The sequence below is a fragment of the Peromyscus californicus genome, unplaced genomic scaffold (genome assembly GCF_007827085.1).
Source record: "Peromyscus californicus insignis strain IS unplaced genomic scaffold, ASM782708v3 Scaffold_4__1_contigs__length_199733344, whole genome shotgun sequence".
Taxonomy (NCBI): domain Eukaryota; kingdom Metazoa; phylum Chordata; class Mammalia; order Rodentia; family Cricetidae; genus Peromyscus; species Peromyscus californicus.
Window position 1 is genome coordinate 88,094,705 of NW_026294562.1, and position 20,606 is coordinate 88,115,310.

Below are 20,606 nucleotides of genomic sequence, written 5' to 3' on the forward strand. Positions count from 1 at the left end.
TTCTGGGAATCAAACTCAGGTTATTAGGCTTGGTAGCAGGTGCCTTAACCTAGTAAGCAATCCTGTTGGCCTTTAGGCCCTCAAACATTACTTCTTTTAATATTGTCCCTTCTCTTTCCTCTCCCCGCCCCCGCCTTCCCTCCTCCTTTCCCCTTGAAGGCATCTACTTGTGTAGTCCAGGCTACCTCAGCCTCCCCAGTGTGTTTGACCAAACCCAGGTCCACTGGCTGTGTTTCTGCCCATTGGTCACTGCTCATCTTTTCCTCTTCACGTTGCTCCGCCCCGTGTGTGTTTTCCATCTCCCTGTCTGACTGACAGTCTTAAGCATTTATTCAGCTCTGTCTTCTGAATCACTGACCCTCCATTCAATTGTGTCTGATCTGCTGTTTTAGCATATTCACCCAAAGTCAATGTCTAAAAAATGTCATTTCATTTCTTAAAAAATTCATCTTATTTATCTTCACATCTACTTGGTCAATTTTGGTAGTTTTCTGTTCCTTGAATACTTTTTAGCTCCATGTTTTAGGCATCTCTTGTTTAGCATAGGATTCTATTTGTAGTCTACATATTAAAATTTCAATGTGCCAAGATCTGGAAGGTTAAATGTTTGCCAACCTTCTGACCCTCACTCATTCCAGATGAGTCTGGTCATGTCTGTTGTGGGCTCTTTCTGAGTTAGCTTCATCTGTGGGGAATATGGTCTGTCTTAAGATCGTGTCTAGTTACTAGAATTCCGATTGCTATAGTCAGTGTGGTGTCCAGTGGTGGGACTTTGAGTGGTTATTGAAGCTGATTATCCAGGCAGAGAAGCAGAGAACTGATTCCATGCTCTGATTGGGCCTCTACCATGGGCTCTGAGCAGGATGAAGCTGCCAGGACATTAAGAGTCCTAGGCACTGGGCCGGGCAAGGTAACATCCTGAAGTCTTCTTGCATGATCTTATCTGAATGCACAGAGGAACAGTCTTGGTGTAATCAGTACTGAGGGGAAGGACAGATGGTGTTGGGAAAGAAGGGAGCAGCATGTTACAGGTGGTTAGTATGCCTCAAATGGATGAGACGGGGTTCTGAAATAATGGACTCTTCTTCAGGCTCGGCGTCCTACACAGTGCTTGACGTTGCCCTGGATCTCACTGCTCTTGACTATATCATATCTCATGGAGCTGTTGCACTAGAATTATTTAACCCTTTCCTTGTTTTTCAATTTTAGGTTCTATGTTACTTCTATGTACACAACATCTCATTAATATACAAAGCACTGTGGTGAACATCTTTGGAAAGACACTTTCAGCTTTCGAAGTAGCAAAAGGAGATTTCCTGGGCTAGAGGGTAAATTAAAATTGTTGTTTTTATTAGATCTTAGGTGGAAAGACCAAAAAAGAAATTGTCCAATGCTACTTAACAAAATGTGTGTGGGGGAGGGGGGAGTAAGAGAAAGGGAGAGGAACTAGGGAAGACAAGGAGGGAGATGAGCAAAGAGAAACCAGAGTAACATAATACCATCTCACATTCTGCTTCACCCCAAATTACTTCATCCGAATCTATGAAAAAATAAGATGATGATAAAGACATACTTAGAATATTGATAACAAGTCTTTGAGGACATTCTGACCATGTCCCTGAGGAAACACAACAGAACTCTAGTGTTCCTCAGTGGCACTCTTCCTGGCAGTCAAGGGCTGCATACGAAAACGGAATCAAACCTGTCTCTAATTATTCCCAGAAGGAAAACTCACCAAGGAACCCCTGTGCCGGTTGTAGAGATGCTTTGTCCTTCTCCAACCTTGGCCTCACACCTGTGGGTTGGTTGATGAATGAAGGGTCCCAGATCCCAAGATACTTGAGTGATTTGTGGTTGGCTAGGTGTCCAGAGGTAGCTGCAGAACATCTGCTTTCCTAGCCATGTCATGGGCTTCAGGCATTGGCTCTCTTCTTGTTTTCTCTGACTGGACATGAGCAGAAACAGTTCAACTAAGTGTAAAATGATAGAAAATTCTAGAAACCACAGTGGTACCATTGTGGCTCTCCAGTGAGTTAGAGGAGGCTCTCCACTGTCTTGCTACAGGGACCACAAAACTGTTTTTACACTGAAGTAACTTGAACCTAGGCTGAGCAATAGGCTCTTCCCCAACACAGTCATTTAATGATTACATGGGATGCTTAGCAATGTGACCCAAGCTGGCAACTGATGAGGGTAGGTCTTACTCTCAGAGGCCAATGTGTGGCTGGGAGTGAGGCTGATGGTCCCTCTGCCTGCCCCCTATGCCTGCAAAGCCCCGCTGCTGCATGGAGTTGCTGAAAGCAGGTTGCCCTTCACTAACTGGGGCACATACTTGGTGCTCAGCTGAATGTGTTTAAGTAGGACTTTCTTCCCCCGGGGTTAACTGAGGTGCAAAGACTGTCTGCCTGTGACAGGGGTTTCCAGTGCAGAGGGCTAGGAAACAAAAGAGACAGTGAAGTTTTCACTGTAAACTCTAGAAAAGGAAGTGCTTTCCAGATAAGTTCTATAGGCATTCAGTTCCTTTATAATGCTTATGTCTGGGGAACCACTCACTATGTTTGGCCAATAACCTGAAGGTAGAGGCGGCAATTATAGTTAGTTACCCATCATTTGTCCCCCTTTATCAATGAATTTACCCATCTTTCCATGAACCTATCTCTCTGCTTACCTACCTACCTACCATCCCATGCACGTACACATCCATTCATTGATCTATCATTATATATCCATTTATCCATTTATTTGCCCATCCATCCATTCATCCATTCTGTATCTGTCCATGTATCACCCATCCTATTCATACATCTTTCACCCCTCTATCATATGCTTATCTATTTACCTACCTCTCATGCATGTATGCATCCACCCACCGATCTATCATTCATCCATCCTTCAATTACCTACCCATCCATCCATTTATCATCCATCTCTATTCATTCATCCATTCATCAATCCATCTCTTAATCATGTGTCCATCCATCTATCCATCCAACTATTCATCCATTCTTCAATCCATCTCTTAATCATGTATCCATCCATCCATCCATCCATCCATCCATTCATCCATCCATCCATCCATCCATCCATCCATCCATCCGTCTATTCATCTACTCATCATCTGTATCCTCCCATTTTCCAGGGCCGGTGATCTTTCTTCCCTTTGGTATTAGTTCTGAGCCTCACTCTGCCTAACTGGAGGAAGTCTCGGCTCCACCTGAAGTTTTCTGAGGGTTTTTGGGCAGTGTCTACCTGCACTAGCTATGGCACAGTAGACCCTCACTGAGCTGCACGTTGGCTTCTCTGCTCTTGCTCCTCTGGACTCTTTTCTTTTGCTATGGCAACCATGTTCAATCACAGATACAACAGCCTTCTTCAGTCTCACGAGCCCCTTGAACATAAAGTTGTCATGAGTCCCAGGTAGTCCTGAGGCTATCCTAACAGAATGGCAACAGAGACAAGGAATAGTTCAACCTCATACACTAAGGCCTGTCATGCATGGTCCAGCATGAGGAACTCTTTCATGATACTTTCTCTTCAGCCTGCTACAGGAGCTAAGGAGGGCTGTTGCTATGTCCACTCAGCCCAGGGGCTTCTCTTGCTTCTTTTCTCTGTCTGGACTCAGAGCCACGAATGCTCTGTCTCACCAGGAGTAACAAAACAGCCCAGTGGAAATCTACCTTTCTTAACATTAAAAAAAATGTAAAAGTACAGCTACCTGCTCTTGTACACAGAAAAGACTCAGAAAGAATTATTTCTCTTTAAAAAGTAATTAGCCCTGCTTCTTCCTATACTACAGCCCAGACTTTACAAAGTACACAGGAGATCAGTTACAATGCTATCTTCCCCCAAGAGAAAGCTCCAAGTCTCTCTAGATGACAAAATGCCTGGAGCCATCTTGCTTTATTCAGGTACCAGTCCCTCACCCACTTCCCCACAATCTGGCAAGCTCTTCCTTCTTAACTTATATGGAGGATATTTATTGTGCACCCTCTGAGAGAGAGCCCAGCCAAACTAGTTACTGAGGCTAGAGCTGTCAATAAAACAGACATGGCCCATGAATTTCTAAAGCTGCCAAGAGGATAAGAGAGGAGATGCCAAACAAACGCCTGAGATGGGTTCCAAGTGCTAGACCAGGAAAGTGCATCCAAGTAGCTTTCCGTCCATCGATCCATCCAGCCGCTGGCTTACTCATTTGTCTGCTTTTGTATATTGCCCTTCCCTCTGATCAGGCACAAATACTGTAATTGGCCACTAATCCAGGCACTGAGGACTCAAATATGTAGACCATCTTGACCTTGTCCTCAGAGTTTGCAGGGGCTGGTACATGGGAGAAATAGATATTTCTCTGACATTGGAAAAGGGATACAGAGTGAAGCCAGGGGACAAAATAACCACTGTGCTTGGGAGGCCTCGAGAAGGTACAATTTGATCAGGACTTGGAGACAGGGTAGCAGTTTGCCAAGTGAGAAGAAGGCTTGGATACGACAGGCAGACATGAGTAGACAGTAGGGTTTGGGGCTCAAGGGACTGGTGTGGAACTGGAGGTGGACAGAGAGTGTGTCCAGGCAGGAGAGGTACCAGGTGAAGTTGTAGCAATGCAGGCTCCCAGGAAACTACCCTGGAGAAGAGCCTGTCAGCCATGGCTGCTAAAGAAACTCTGAGAATGGACAAGAGCTACAAGAGATGTGGGCATGAGTGGAATGGTTATTTGGGAGGTAAAAATGCACATTTTGAGGTACCCCATCTCTGCACTTGTTACCTGCTGGGGTGTGTTTAGCCTCCACTGGGGAAGCCTGTTGCTGCAGGGTAAATTCTCCCCAGTTGCCTACACTTGCCTCCTAGTGTGCTAATGAGCACAGAGCTTCAGGAGATGCTCAGCCTGTCATTTAGTGTTTGTGGAGTGGAGCAACAAGGCTGCCTGGAGGCCCTGCCAGGGCTAACACCTGACCTTGCTAGACTGGCCCTGGGTATGAGGGAAGGAGTTCCTTTTTGAGAGTAAGGAGGTGCTCAGGAGGATACAGTCTCACCAGGACAAGATTGGTTCCTGGGATGCTTGGAAATATCAGGACAGAAGCTCAGGTCGTGGGTGGAAATGTGAGGCGATAACATCTGCATTTTGATCTCTGTGCCTTCCCTCATCTGGATTGACAGACATGAAAGAATGCCTGCGGGATATGTGGAATTTCCCCCCACCTATCTGAGAAGAGATTAAAGCAAAGCAAAACCAGAAACTTACCCTGTGCTTGAAAAGAAAAATCTGGAACATGAACTAAAGTCTGGGCTGCTGAAATAAGGTGTGTTCAAGGGGGCTAGAGAGACGATGGCTTAGGGAGTTCAACAGCCTGCTGTGCAAGCATGAGTTTACCTATGTAAAAAGCCTAGCATGGCCATGGATACCTACAACACCAGCACTGTTAGGAACAGAGATGGGAAAATGGCTGGGGCTAGTTGGCTGCCAGCCTAGAGCTCCAAGTTAAGTGAGAGACCTTGTCTCAGAGGAATAGGGTAGAGAGTAATAGTGTAAGACATATGGCATCCCTTTCCTGGCCTTGGTGTTCAACATGGACAATACATTGGACATACATGAAACATGTATCATACACATGCAATGGGTTATAAATGTCACAAATATGGAGGAAAATACTTTGTTCTCATGCAGTGAGCCTCAGGTAAGGGTAGGCCACAGTGGCAGTCATGCACCACGAGGACTATTAGGGATTTAGATACCTCCACCTGTTCCACTGTCAGCTTCAGGATCAAGCATGGGTTCCAGACACACTCACATCCACCTGGTAGAAAAGGAAGAATGCACTGGTAAAGACAATGCTCAGCAAATCTGTTTCTTTGGACCCAGTTTTACTTGGTAAGTCAACTTTCCTGCCTTACTACCACAGCAAAGCTGTAAGAAGTAACATGAGTATGTGGTGCTCCTGACAGCTTCTGACCTGGGCTATGTGTGGGGTTTGCATGAGGTAGCTGTCACCTGTAGAGCTTGGTGCAAGACTGAAGCATGTGGAACTGACCTGGATTCTACACTGGCCTGGAACAGATCAGCTGGTTTGAAACCTACATCATGTGAGCAAGAAACTTAGACTTATTTGCATCTGAATTTGGAAGTCATCTTATACATCAGAGAAAGCTGACAGATGCAGCACACAAGTTGAGGGCAAGCAATCTTTTAAGCAATTAAATAAAAATGAAAGGTGGACACTTAATTTAAAAAAAAAAGTGTGTCCACATAACTGCAAGAGAGGCTGGAAAGAATACTTTCTAGTTAAATAATTAAATTCCTCCATTTAAAAGAAGGAGAATGGATGGCAGATAAGCATATTAATGTAAACTCACTAGTCACTGAAGAAAGATAAATTAAGCCAATGAGACCCTTTTAAACTACCACTAGAGTGGCTAAAATTAAAAAGGCTGATCATACAACACATTGGCAAGAATGTGAAACTAGAATTCTCATACAATATTTGTGTTACCACTTTAAAAAATCAGCTCAGCTGGGTGGTGGTGATGCATACCTTTAATCCCAGCACTTGGGGGGCAGAGGCAGGCAGATCTTTGAGTTTGAGGTCAGTCTAGTTTCAGGACAGCCAAGAAAGAAGATACAAAGAAACCCTGTCTCTAAAGCAAAACAAAACAAAAAGTCAGCTCAGCTTGTGGCTGAATAGATGGCTCAGTGAATAAGAACACTTCCTGCTTTTCCACAGGATTTTCCAAATTCATGTCTGTAACTCAAGTTCCAGTTGATATGTTGCCCTCTTCTGGGCTCTGTAGGCACTGCACTCATGTGTGCATACACACACACACACACACACACACACACACACACACACACACACACACATTCTCATAAACAAAAATAAAAATTGTCATTAAACCCAGCTCACTCAGCCTGTTTCTTAAAAGAGTAAACATATCTTTCACACAACATAGACAATCTACTTCTACAGATTCTGCAAGAGAATGAAAACATGTAGACTTGTACACAACTATAACAACTTTTTGGTAACCATCCTGCTGTGGATATTGCTCTGTATAAATAAACACTGATTGGCCAGTAGCCAGACAGGAAGTATAGGCCGGACTAACAGAGAGGAGAATTGAGGGAACAGGAAGGCAGAGAGGGAGACTGTTGGAGCCGCCGCCAGGACAAGAAAGATGTAAAGTACCAATAAGCCATGAGCCACGTGGCAAAGTATAGATTAATAGAAATGGGCTAAATATAAGAGTAAGAGCTAGACAATGATAGGCCTGAGCTAATGGCCAAGCAGTTTAAATAATATAAGCATCTGTATGTTTATTTTATAAGTGGGCTAAGGGACTGCCGGGGCTTGGCAGGAGAAAACTCAAGCTACACCACCCTGTCTTAGTCCATTCTACCTGCTACAACAAACTTCACTAGACTGAGCATTGTATGAACAATACTTCTAGTTCTAGAGATCGGGAACCTTAAGACCAACATACAAGCAGATTCAGTGTTTGGTAAAGGTTTCCTGCTTCAGAGATGATCCCTCTTGCTGAGCTTTCCCAGGGCAAAAGGAGTTGAACACTGTCTTCCTGTGGTGGAAGGTCAAAAGGGCTAAGCATACTCATTCAAGCCCTTTGTTGGTAGAGCAGATAGTAGACTTTGACACACTGGCAGTCTAACACAAAAGGGAGAGGACAAGGGTATCTCTGACCAATGGTCTAGAGCTCTCTCTAGCTTTTTCCATTTTATGCAGGTATGATGAGCTGGGAGTAGAGGGAGCACACACCCCCCACCACCCCCGGCCTCCAACCTGGGAAGTCCGGAGAGCTGGAAACTAGCTGTCCCTTGTTTGACTGGAGGAAAATACAGGGCTTCGTGGAAGGAGAGACTAGAGGGGCTGTGACAGCCTTTCTCATCTTCAGTGTGGCTAGGAGATAAACAGATTATAAAAGGAGCTTATTCAAGTCCTCCAAGAAGCAGGTGTCCAGCAAGAGACATTGGGTTGACTGTGCACGTAGAATTCTCATTTCACTGAGCCCCAAGTTTATAGCTTGCAGCTTTCAAGTTTGAAATGGGTACTCAGGGGTAGGTACGTTAGGAAGAGAAGGTCCACCTTGGTCTCACACATTTGTGAAGACTGCCATCATTAACTTGTGCATATCTTCCTGTGAAGTAGAAGAAGCTCTTGTGGGCTCCCTCTTAACTCTTAACTCTTCCCATTGTGGACCAAGCCCTTAACTTGGGTCAGCTTGCTTTGGCCATTAGGATTTGTTGCCCACAGATCTTCATGCACCAGGCATTGCTCTCTGGTCATTCATACTACTTCCTTCTGGTCACTTATTCTTTTTCTTTGCTTCATGAGAACATGGGTTTCTTGTCTGGTAGAAAATCAGCATGCTGAGGCATTATGAGATACAGTAGAGAAGAAAATTGTGACCCTAGTTGAAGTCACACTAGATCAGCCCATCCCCAACTCACTCAGTACCAACTGACTGCGAAGAAACTGAACTCAACCTACGTCATGCCAGAGTGTCAGGACTGTCTAGACAACCCAGGAGCCTCTTGAAAAACAGCAACAGCTATTATTACAAAGAATTGATGTTTTAGGTGACTACATTTGGGTGATGTACACAGAGCTAATTGACCCTATGATGTACACATAGCGTCCAAACCTCTGAGTCCCACTAGTCTCACTATGTCCACTCAGCTGTGAACACTTACTTGGGCCAACATGGTTTCCTGTCTCGGTTCATAACCACACTTGTGTAGTCGGGGACAGAGAAGGCCTGACCCCTGTGTATCCTGCTTATTCCTCCTGGGTAGGTGGAGGGCCAGCTGGCTCAACATAACCCACTCCAGAGGAAGGCAGAGCTTGAAGGAAGCAGGGAGGTGGGGAAGACGTGAATTTCACTCATGGAAATATACAACTTAATTACTACTCAACATTTGCCATACCCAGGTATTCTAATTAAGAGAAAAGGTCAATAGGTTAAATAAGTAACTTAATCAGAAAATTATGCAAAGTGCCACAAATCAAACATATTACATAGCCCTTGAGATCGATATGGTATGCAAATCGATTACCAGACATCAGGACAACTGAGCAACTGGAAGACACAGTCAATCAAGAAAGTCAAAGGAATGTGGCAGAGGTGGGAACAGCAGGGTGTATGTGTGAGCGCACTGTGGTGCTCCCAGCAGTATGACCATGAAGGAAACACCTTCTATTCTTGGGCCCTGAAGATGCTGAGGGTTGTCAGTGGTCAGTGTGGAATGGTTGCATGTCAACCTGGCATTATACATGGGTTAAAGGGCAGGGCTACAGGCCTGACTTCAGTCCCAGCCCTGCTTCTGCTTAGCTGTGTGGCCTAGGAAGAGCCACCTGACCCTCAGGCACTTCATTAACAATGCAAATGTTGTACCAGCCTCACACATCAAGGGCATTGGATTAATCTGCTCTGGACCCAGTGTGTCTACTGGGAAATAGAAGAGTAGTGGAGGAATGAAGACACAAACCAGCTGATTTCCTTCCCCTCTCCTCCTTCCTGCCTTCTCGCTAAGCCTTGCAGCCAGCGCACATGGCCTGTGGCCAGCAAAAATGTCCCGCCACCCATTTAGGACAGTGGTTCTCCACTGGGGCTGCTAGCTGGCAGGCCTGGAGATATTTTGGGCTGGTACAATTGTCAGGGTGGGGGTGTGCTACTGACATCTAGTGGGTAGAAACCAGGGATGCTTGTGAGCATTCTAAAGTGGTCAGAGCCAGGTCCCCTGGTCCCCACCTCAACAACTAACTAGTCCCGATAGCAATGTGGAATAGCCGAGAAGTCCTGAGTTTAAGAGGATTGAGTAGCTTCTAGTCTCTAGCCTTTTGGACTCCAGAAACCAGAGGGAGAGAGGGCTGGCCAGAGCCTAGAAGGCTCCAGGAGCCCTGGGGGGGGGGGGGGGGGGCAATTGGAGCACCTTGTGACCTGCCCCACTACGGCTGCAAGAGCCCCAGACAAGTCCTGGCCTCCCAGTGCTGTGATGGAGGGTAGAGTTGGTTCCCATCCACCCTGTCCCTGGGCTGCAGAGAGGACCACTGTAGGACAGCTCTTCCCAGAGTGGGTTCTGCAAGCCTGGCCTGGCCTTGCCATGGGGCTGGCAGCAATGGGAGCCTGCCCTGGCCTGGCATTCCCTTCAGACTACAGGAATGTTTCAGAAATGGACCCTTATTTGGGCTTGTTTTTGTCCCAGAAGCTATAAGGCTGTTTGGATTTTCCCAGGCTTTCCTGCTACTCCAGGGAGGGAAGTGGGACCTTGGGGACCATGCCAGCCTGGTGTGGAGGGAAGGGTACCCATCCCCCTCCTGGGCACAGAAGGGAAGGCCTGGGGAAGCTTGTCCCTTCTCAGGGGCCTATACTGCTGATGGGGGAAGAAAGGGTGTAGTGTTTGTTGTGTCTGTGGTCTCCTTTTAACACCAAGGCCCTGGGCGGTCTTCTACCTGGGGCCAGGGACAGAGCTAGGAGTCTTCAGTAAGTGCTGGAGGGGACAGAGGACTAGAACTTAGAATTCCCTGAGACAGAAAGTGGATCCACACTGAGCAGGGTACATGTTGGGCATGGGGCAGGAAGACAGCACCAAGAAATCCCTGTGTTTAGAGTCTTCGTCTACAGGCTCTGGAGACCTCCCAGCCCTCTGAGATCACAGAGTCACTGAAGGCTGAGGCCAAGCCTTGTGTCATGGGGGTCAGGTCTGGAGAGAAGAGCAGAAGAGATAGTTTATCTCCTTTCTCATGACCTTAGCTGTCACCTCCGGCAGCTAGCCTCCCTCTCCCAGTCTTGGGACACATACAAGACATAGCAGACACCCGCCCACCCCCACAGCAGAACACGGGCGCAAACAGAGGAGGCTGTATAGTCAGGAGCTTGCCCAAGACCACAGAGTGGAACAGTGACAGGAATGATGCCTGGATCTTCTCACTGGTCACCATAATGTGGCGTTCCCATGGCAACCCCCACTTCCTCGGCTTGGACCTTTTCATGAAATGCTCCCTTCCAGAAAGTGTCCTGCATCTGCTATGATCTGCACCAGGATAAGTTACCTTGTCTCAGCATTTACTCTCGTCATTCTTGAGTTCAGAAAATAGGCCTGGTAGGGTGTCCCTGGCGGTGGCCCGGGGTCCCCGCGTGCTTGTCAAGCAGGTCTCCTTGAAGGAAAGCTCACCATGTGGCTTGTGGCAGCTGTCACAGGGCCAGGACCAGAGAGTGAACTCATGAGTCTGACTGGGCACGACAGAAGTCGCATCTCTAGACCCTCTTGTCATACTTCATGTGTGCAAGTCAGTTTCTGGGCCCAGCTGGCTCCAAGAGAAGGAATCACAGCCTAAGTCTTAGAAGTCAGTCACCCAAGGCCCCTAGAGTATGTCACACCAGCGAGACAGCAGGGCCAGCAGCCATGTGCACCATGTGTCATCATTTCTACCCTCATTGGGTAATTGTTGATTTTGAAACTTTTAAGGGACAGCCCCCAAATAGGACAACTTAAATGGAGCTGGAATGGACTCTCTCCCTCTCTAGCTCCAACTCAAAAGCAGAGGCTTCCCTGAAGTCCAAGTTTCTTCCCAGTTCTAGACCTCAGATTTTAAACTCCTCAAATGAAGATAAAGGCGTTGGCTGTGGGTCAGCAAAGTCAGGCCCTTGTCCCAGTTTTAGGGACTACAGGCAAGTCTCCTCATTCACAAATTTTCTCATGCACAAGGAAGGACCCAGGCCCGGGGTTCTGCTCAGGAAGGGCAAACTCTCATCCCTGCCTTTCTGCCCTCATGGAATCATCTTACACCTGGAATGTATCTATGTATCAGGGAGAGTGGTGCATTCTGGGAGAGAGCTGAGGAGAAAAGGGGTGGGAGTGGGGGGCTGGGCAGTGGTCATCTACCAGCCATGGTCCTGGCCTTTCTATGGAGGAGGCTCCTTGTCAATCATGAGGCTACCTCAGTTAAAAGTAGAAAGGCCCTAAGGAAGGCTGGGCCTCCGGCCCTGACAGGAGACCCTACAGAGCTGTGATGGTTCACACAAGGGACTCTGTCAAAAGGGACCTGTCCTCCAGAACCCATTTCCTGGAAGTACTTCTTTCAGTCTCTCTTCCCGTACTAGCACTTCCTGGCTCAGATCAGTTGACACACTCTACCCATGGTATACCCACGGTTCATCCCCCCACACCAGCCTCATGGGTTGTAGCCATTGTGTCCATAGTCTCTGGATGGATGCCACTGGTGCTGAGAGTTATGGCTTCATAGGGCAGGAAGGTGCTGTTGGCCAGGGTAGGGAGGCGGTGGTGAGGGCCGCCCTGTATATCTCAAATTCATTTCTAATTCACTTTCCTTCCAAAGTGGTTTTGTGGCTCTGCTAATGCAGGTACCATAAATAGTGTGTCCACAGGCCATAATGGAGGGAGGGAGGGAGGGAGAGAGAGCGAAAGATGTATTAAGCGCGCACTGTGGGCTGGGGGGGGGGGATCCTTTTGATCTCTTCCCACTGCACAATGCCCTATTACCTTGTTGGCTTGCATCAGCCAGAGAGAGGATGTTTCTCATTGTGATTGCTACAAATTGGCACCTGTTTCCCAGAGAGTAGCTTTCCCCTGAATTAAGTGGAGCATCCGGCTCCATCCCAGGTGCTAAGGACCTTCTATTAGTAGGTAATGTCAGCACCAAGCTGCCTCTAGCTGGGAGGATGGCCAGCCACACTGAGTTCAGCTTCCCCTCCCAGAGAGTCAGTATAGCTGGGGGCTCCTCTTCAGCACCTTGTCTTTTCTACCCAGCAGGGTGTTCCGTCCGAGGGTACATCTGATGGTGTGAGGGAATACTTAGCAGTTTGGAAGAGGTGGTACCAAGTTTTGAACTCATGGTTTTCGCTCTCAAACTGGAGCTTCTGATTCTCTTTTATTTAATTGCTAAGCATCTAACAAGCAGTTACTGAGCATGTGCTGTGTCCCCAGAATTCTGATGGATGCCGGGGACACAGCAGTGGACGATAGAAGGTCCCTGTCCTCATGGGGCTTGCAAAGTATACACCTGTCTGTCTTCCCCATCCCAATGTTGCGCAGGAGTCTCTCCTGTTGCTGGAGAACAGCATCCTATTGATCCCCACCCCCCACCATGACCCTCTTTCGAGTTCTCTCTTTCTCATTATGACCTATCTAGTTCTTTATCACCTCATTGGTCCACACCCCAGGACCTCTCAGTCTCTGAGTTAGCTTCTGTTTACCTCTATAAAGATGTAGTGGCTTAAGCCAACATCATTTTTTCTATCTTGTAATTCTATAGTTCTCAAGTTGGTAATAGTCTCACAAGACGAAACAGTGTCAGTAGGGTTTCATTAGTTCCTGGGCGCGCTATCAGGAAGTTAGTTCCTTGCCTCTTTTGGGTTCTAGAAGCCTCTGTATTCCTTCTCAAAGCCTAGTCCTGCACTGCATCACTCTGACTACCCATTCCTGCCACCCTTCCCCCACTCATTTCTTGTATGTGTGTGTTGTGCATGTGGTATAGGTGTGTGTGCATGTATGTTTGCATTCATATAGGGGCCTGAGGTCAAGCACAGTGTCTTCTTCAATGGCTTTCCACCTTGATGTTTTGAGCAGGGTCTCTTCATTGAATCTGGAGGTGGCAGATTGGACTAGACTGGCTGGCCAGTGAGCCATAGGGGCCTGCTCATCTCTGCCCCCACAGCACTGAGCTGTAGACGTGTGCCGCCATGCCTGGATTGTGAGTGCTGGAGAACTGAATTCAGTCCTCATGCTTGTGCAGCAAGCACTTTAGGCACTGAGCATCTCCCCAGCCCTCCTTAAGGTCTTTATGATCGCCTTGGATTCTTCGCATACAGTCAGGGTGGTCTTCTGGTCTTTAGGATACTTGCTTAGCAACCTTAATTCCGTCTCATATCTCCTTGCCACATTCAAGGGTTCTGAACCAGAATGTGGACATCTTGGAGGTGGGTATCACTTTGCAGATAGCATCTCTGTCCTTCCTAAAACCCTTCAGTCCAGACCCAAGTTCGTCACCTCCATCCACACTGGGGCCGCTCTGTGCTGATGGCCTTTCCTCTGACACGTTTTGGCCTCAGCTGAAGTGTTTTCCTCCAAGAGAAGAGTTTCTTCACCCACTGGCTGCCAGCAGGTTCTCCTTCTCACACAGGGGCTTTCACAGCCTGTAGTGAAAGGATGACTCAACACTGTCTGTCCCTGGACTGTGGAAGCTGGGATGGCAAGAGGCTGACCTCCCTGACTATTATGGGGTCCCAGCAAATATTTATTGGCTGTTTGGATGATATACTTAAAGAGCAAACATGGGTACAGCTCTTATGTAAGAGAGCTGTCCTGACCTCTATGTGTGTGTGTGCGTGTGCGCACGAGCGCACACACACACACACACACACACACACACACACACACACACACACACACACACAAATAGCAAGCTGAGGAGGGATCAGGTGTGTTGAAGTGCTATCTCGGGGAAGGGGAGTGGGCAAGAGCGAAAGAAAGGTGACATATCTTTTGTGGTGTCTGGACTCTGGCTGCTAAAATTCCATTTGTTATAAGCACCCATAACTTTTTAAACAGGTAAAATAAAAACTAAACAAAATACTTTTGTTATTAAATATGATCAAATGCCACAGAAAGTAGACAACACATTGTTTTAAAGCTATCTGACTGAAAACCTCCCAGATGTGGTCCCTCTGTTGTTGTTGGTCCACAGCCTCCAATGGCACCGTGCTTGTCCTGAGGCTGCTCGTGAGCAGGCCCCACTGGGACTGGTTAGGAAAGAGGCCTCACGTGTCAGGTCTGATGCCTCCGCTCCCTCAGGTGTGCCCACCATGGGACTCACAGAGCTAAGTTTATGTGTGTGTGGGGGCATGCACATGCACTTGTGTGTGTGCTCATGTGTGTAGTGGACTAGGTGTATTTAATTGTATGTATGGAGTATATGCTCCTTTAGTGTGTGTTTGTGTAGTATGTCATGAGTAAGGCATAATATATATGTTTGTATTGCCTGTGATTTGTGTGGTGTGTATGATGTATGTAGATATGATATGGTGGTGTATGTGGTATGTATGGCATCTATATGTACTGTTTGGATGCAATGAGTGGTATATGTGTTTGTGTGGTATGCACATGTGTGGCACATGTAGCAAAGGTGGTAATGTTATGTGTCATGTGCTATGTGAGCACATGGTGTATACATATATGAATTGTGGTATGTGTGGTGCATGTGGCATATGTGTTTGTGTGGTATGTGGTGAGCAGTACATGTGCATGGTGTGTGGGGTATACAGTGTATGAAATGTATATATATTTATACATTACGTATAATATGTGTCATGTTGCGATGCATGTACATATGTGCAGTGTGTGGTATTTGCACGTGTGATGCATGTTGGTTGTGATGTATCTGGTATGTATGTGTATATAATGTATTTTGATATGTAGCATGTGCAATGTGTATATAATACGTTCATGTTGTGTGTATGTGTGTCATGTGATAATAATGTGTATGATATGTTCATGTATGGAATGTGTGGCTGGTATATGTTTGGTAGGCAACATATGTGGTATAGTATGTGTGGTGTGGCATGTGGGGGCGTGGTGTGTGGTTTATGTAGTATATGTGATGTGATGTGTGGTATATGTATTGTGTGTGTTGTGGTATATGTTCATATGGTATGTTGGGGATAGTGTATATGTGGGATGTTCATGTTTTTATGTATTTGTTTTCTGTTGTATGAGCATTATGCTATGGCGTATGTGTTGTATGGGATGTGTGTAGAACATCTGTCTATTGTCTACTGTGTGTATGTGTATATGCATTGTGTGTATCTGTGTGGCTATGTAGGTCAGGTCAGCAGGGTGGCAAAGACTGGACAGACTCTAGGCTGATCCCTCTTGCCCTGCTTGGCACACCTCCCCCACAGGATGACTCATCTGAAACTCCCTGCACAGAGCCTAGGGCTTATTGGGACTCAGTCAGGGATGTGTTCACGGCCAGGTGTCCTGAAGGGGCCGGGGAAACCATGTGAGCTGGACTTTAGGGACAACGAGATGACTCTGGCTGATAGTATGCCACTGAGCCTGGGCCTAGCACAGTAGGAGTCCTGAAAACAGGGCACTGGGTGGACTTCAGCAGAGAGGAAGTGCCCGGTAGCCCTGAGAGCAGCGCCAAGGCATCAGGCCAGTCCTCTGCCTTTAAGCTGCTTCTGTCCAAGCTGCCTGGGTTTGGCGAGAACACACACCAGCCCCCAAAGAGGGGGCTGTGGGTTTCCCTTTGAGTTCTCAGATGTCTTAAAATTGGTCCGAGTAACTTTTTCCTTCAAGTCATTCAAAATGTTCTTTCTGGCCCCAGCTTGGGTTTCGCTTTGCCTCATGGAAAGGTCCTGGGAGCTCAGTGAGCCAGGGCATCCTATCCAGCTCACTCAGTCTATACCTCTGCAAGGCCTGCCTGGACTGAGGGAAGGGAGTGATGGCTGGGTGTTAATGGGACAGGTTCAGAGGACACTGACTAGTGGCCACTGGGTTAGCTGAACTGCTGGCCTAGCATAGGTCTCAGGTGCTGCCGAGAGCTTGGCCAGCTAAAGCCAGATACCTGGCTTCTGGTTCCAGGGCACGGCGTAGGACACAGACCCAGATGGAGCTGTGGCTCTGGCTGTGTTATCCGGAAGAGCAAGTGTGAAGAGCTGCCACTGGCGTTTTGGGCCTCCAGTGATGGGGCCATGCCATCTCCGAGTGGAGAGCTGCTCCACTAGTCCTTCCGGCACTGGCCTTGAAGGGAGGCTCACAGGCAGACACTCAGTAGTGAAGTCATCAAAAGGGGCACAAGAGGAGGGTGTATCTAGACCAAGGGAAGTAGAGAAGGTGTGGACTATGACATCTTGCACAGCCCTGAGAGTGCGTGCTTCAGTGGGAAGCTGTGAGGGCCGGAATGCTGGGTGAGGCAAACAATGTCCCACTCTGCCAACCCATGCTCACCAGAGGCTCACCCCCAAATACATCTCTCTGCTGCCAGTGAAGGTGTTAATCTCATGGGGTACAGGGTGAGGGCATCATTTTGGGTATGAAGCAAGGCTGTATTGATTGCACTGAGTGGTTCAGACACATGGTTCTGGGAAAGAGGACTTTAACTCACCCCTAGGCCTATACACTTAAGATCTGTGACAGACACAAACATAACTCTGGAGTGAGTTTGTTTCTTCTTGTGCTGGGCTAGGAACAGGCCAGGGCTGGGTGGAGGGTCTCAGGGTGTGGGTGGAGGTGGGTAGGGGTGAGGCTTCTCCATTGAGATAGTGCTTAGTTCTCTGTGGACAACAGGTCCTGGGGAGGGTGGGCTAGGAGCAGCTACTGTCTCTTCTTCACCTTTATACTTTCCATAGTGGTTTTCCCCCCCTGGTTCTCACAGGTTTCTGATGCAGGCCTGGCTTTCTCTCACAAGCATAGCAACTAATTCTGGCTAATGTGGGCCAAAAGCTTTATTAAAATGTGTACGGAACCTGTTGGTATCTCTGAAGAGATGTCCAAAACCACTTCCTAAAACTGGTTAGTCCAAGGAGAGTGCCTCAGCTGTCACCGTGGGGCCTGACATTGTAGTCAGTTGCCCTGGTGGTTAGATGGTATAGAAACTCAGCTCTGGGTCTCCTGGAATCAAGTGTGGTGGTTGTAGCTGCCTTCACTGGACCTGGAGTTAGCAGGGAGTCTCTGAGTGAGGGGAGCCCCTGGGTGAGGGGAGCCTCTAGGTAAGGGGAACTTCTGGGTGAGAGGAACCTCTGGGTGAGTGGAGCCCCTGGGTGAGGAGCAACCCTGGGCGAGGGCATAGGCTGGGCCTGAGTTTTCACCATAAGAGAATGTGGACGGTTAAGTTCTGGCCTCTGTAAAAAAAAAAAAAAGAAAGAAAGAAAAAAGAAAAAAGGTGGGTTGCCGCCGTCCATAGGTGACAAAGGACTAGCAGAGAGGTGTACAGAATCTACAAATTCAGGTTTAGGCAGGTGGGCAGCCCACAAATTTAGTTTAGCTTGGTTTTGATTTCCTAAGAGTAAGGACAAATGAGCTGGGGTGCCCAGAGGTCCCTCTTGTCTCAACTTTCCCCTGGTGTTCTCACAATGTCCTCTGTAGAGACCGGCAATTGTGCCTATCTCCTGTCCCTTGGAAGCCATCTTTCCAGGAGAAGAGAGGTGCCATCTTTCACTATAGTTCTCTTGGAATACTTTTTCTGGTTTTCTTCAATTTGAGATCATGGACTGTGGCCAGCTTTGAAGAGGTGCAGCCTGCAGCTGCTGAAACTTGAAGGGGATGGAGTCTGCCCCCTGAGCAGTGGAGAGGTGGCACTTTCAGAGTCTTCCACATTGCAGCTGGTTCTGTCTCCTGTCCACAGGACAGTAGTACACTGGTCTCAGGGGAATATCCATCTTTCCCAAAGATGATGGTCTGGTGATCCAGGGCACAGCTCTCAGACTGGTGGCTGGACTTGGATTCTGTTGACTTGGGAGTGCTCTAGAACCAGGCTGGGTCCTTTCCTGGGCCAAGCTTACCTCAGAAATGCTGGTGTTTGGGGAGGGGAGGGGTCATGGGGAGGGGTGGCCTTTGGACACCAAGTTGATCGATTCTATCTTCATATTCTCCCAATCCTTTAAATGTTAACATTTTTCCTGTAATTTATCTTAGTACTCCAAAATAAGGTGTTTTTTTTTTAACTAAATAATGTAATTTTAGAATATAAATGTTGTTTTTATTATAAAATAATATAGGCTTTATAAAAATTCAGGCAGTATATACATCTTATATGGAACCCCACTTAGACACAGTGCTACTTCTTAATCTACATGTATATGTGTACTTGCATATATAAAGATGAAATTAATCCATTTGGAGAAAGATAGCCACCCTATCGTGTTGACTCTAAGAAGCCAGTTTCCACTCATGAATGCTCCCACTGGATTTTAACTGAAGTGGGAAGGGCTATCTAACAAAACTGTGCCCAACTGTGAAATGAGCCACCTGGTGGGTAGTAGGCTCTGTGCAAAGAGGGGTGCTGGCCTAGGCTGACCAGTCCGACACACACCTGTAAACTGGAGCTAAACAGTTAGCCGAGGTCACCCCTTCGGAATAGAGTATAGAAGAGGAGAGAGAAGGCAGGCCTGCTCTGCCAGGTCTGGCCCTGGGTCCCCTGGCACTCCTCTTCCCTCACACTAAGTGGCCTGGTGATGATGGAAGGCCTCCCAGAGCTGTGGTCCCCATGGCAGTGAGGGTTCTAGAGGGCTTCACAAGACCCTGGTAGCTCTGCAGCTGGCTTTTACCCAGACATACTGAACAAACATTTACAAAATGGTCAGCTGACTGAACAATGCCAAGTCACCTTGGTGACATGATCTGTGTGTGCTGGAACAGGACTTCTGAGTCTCAGGGACGCAGAGAGTCTCAGGGGAATGGGGCCTCACTGGGCTACCAGTCTCACTCTCGCCCCTACAGGCCTCTTCTCCACAATGGTGGCAGTGACAATATCAAGTCTGTGAGTAGGGACATTTTAATCTTTGTGTGTTGATTTATTTATCGACAGAGTCTCACTGTGCAGCCTGAACTGGTCTTCTATCTCATCCTCTCCAGCACTGGGAGCACAGGCCGGGAGCTCCCATCCCTGAGTGTGGACCGGGGGCATTTCTAGATGAAAGCTCCCCACACACAGAACATGATCGTCCTTAGTCCCTCTTCCCTGGAATAGTTCACCCAGACCCACCCCCATGTCTCTCCCTCTCCTTGCAGTTCCCAGAAGTAGGACCCAGGCCGCCAGCTGCAGCCTGTCCAGGTTCTCCATCGGATTATGAAGCTTAACATTTTTGTGAAGAAGAAAGCCTTCCCTCTGGGAAGCGATAAGAACATTCCATCCTCCTCTGGCTCCAGGGAGCCTGGGAAACAATCACCAAAGGGGGAGAGTCCCCAGGGATAGATGTCCTAGGCCCTGGCACAGGCAGGACTGCCCTCTGCTGGCCCTTACCTCCCTCATGCCCCACCCCTTCCCCCCATGGCTCTCTGATGTGGCCTCTGGGCCTGAGGAGGAAGGCAGGTCAAGGTGCGGGTGCAGCTCCTTCTTAGTGCTGAGCTTTCTCTGCCTCGGGCTGCTGGGGTCACGGGAAACTTTGGAGACTAGTTCTGGCTGTGAGTTGTAGTCTGGGTGGTGGTCAGTTCCCAAGGGGAGTCCTTAGAAGACAGGGCTGTCATGGACATGAATGAGCAGTGGGATTGAGCCTTGACCTGGATTAAGGAGTGAAATATCCAAGGCAGAGCCTGAGACTGCATCAGTCAGGGTTTGAGGGTGGCTCCATTGGCTAGTGGGGTGCTCATAGTGTTGCCCCAGGAACACCCCACTTGCCCCTACAGCGTCCCTGCCCTTTCTTCCTGCCCTCCCTCCTCTTGCCCTTTGTCTAGAGTCTCTGAAGCCCACTTGGCACCTGTGAGAGGTCAGGCCAGGCTGGGCCTTCTCTCCAGTCCTTTGTCAAGGAGGACGAACTCCAGAGCCTTTGTGGGTGCCCCTTGTTTACTTCCTGTCACTTCCTATCACATTCTCAGCGAGGCCTTCTCGGATTCTCTTCTCCTTTAGCATGGACAGATGCTGTTC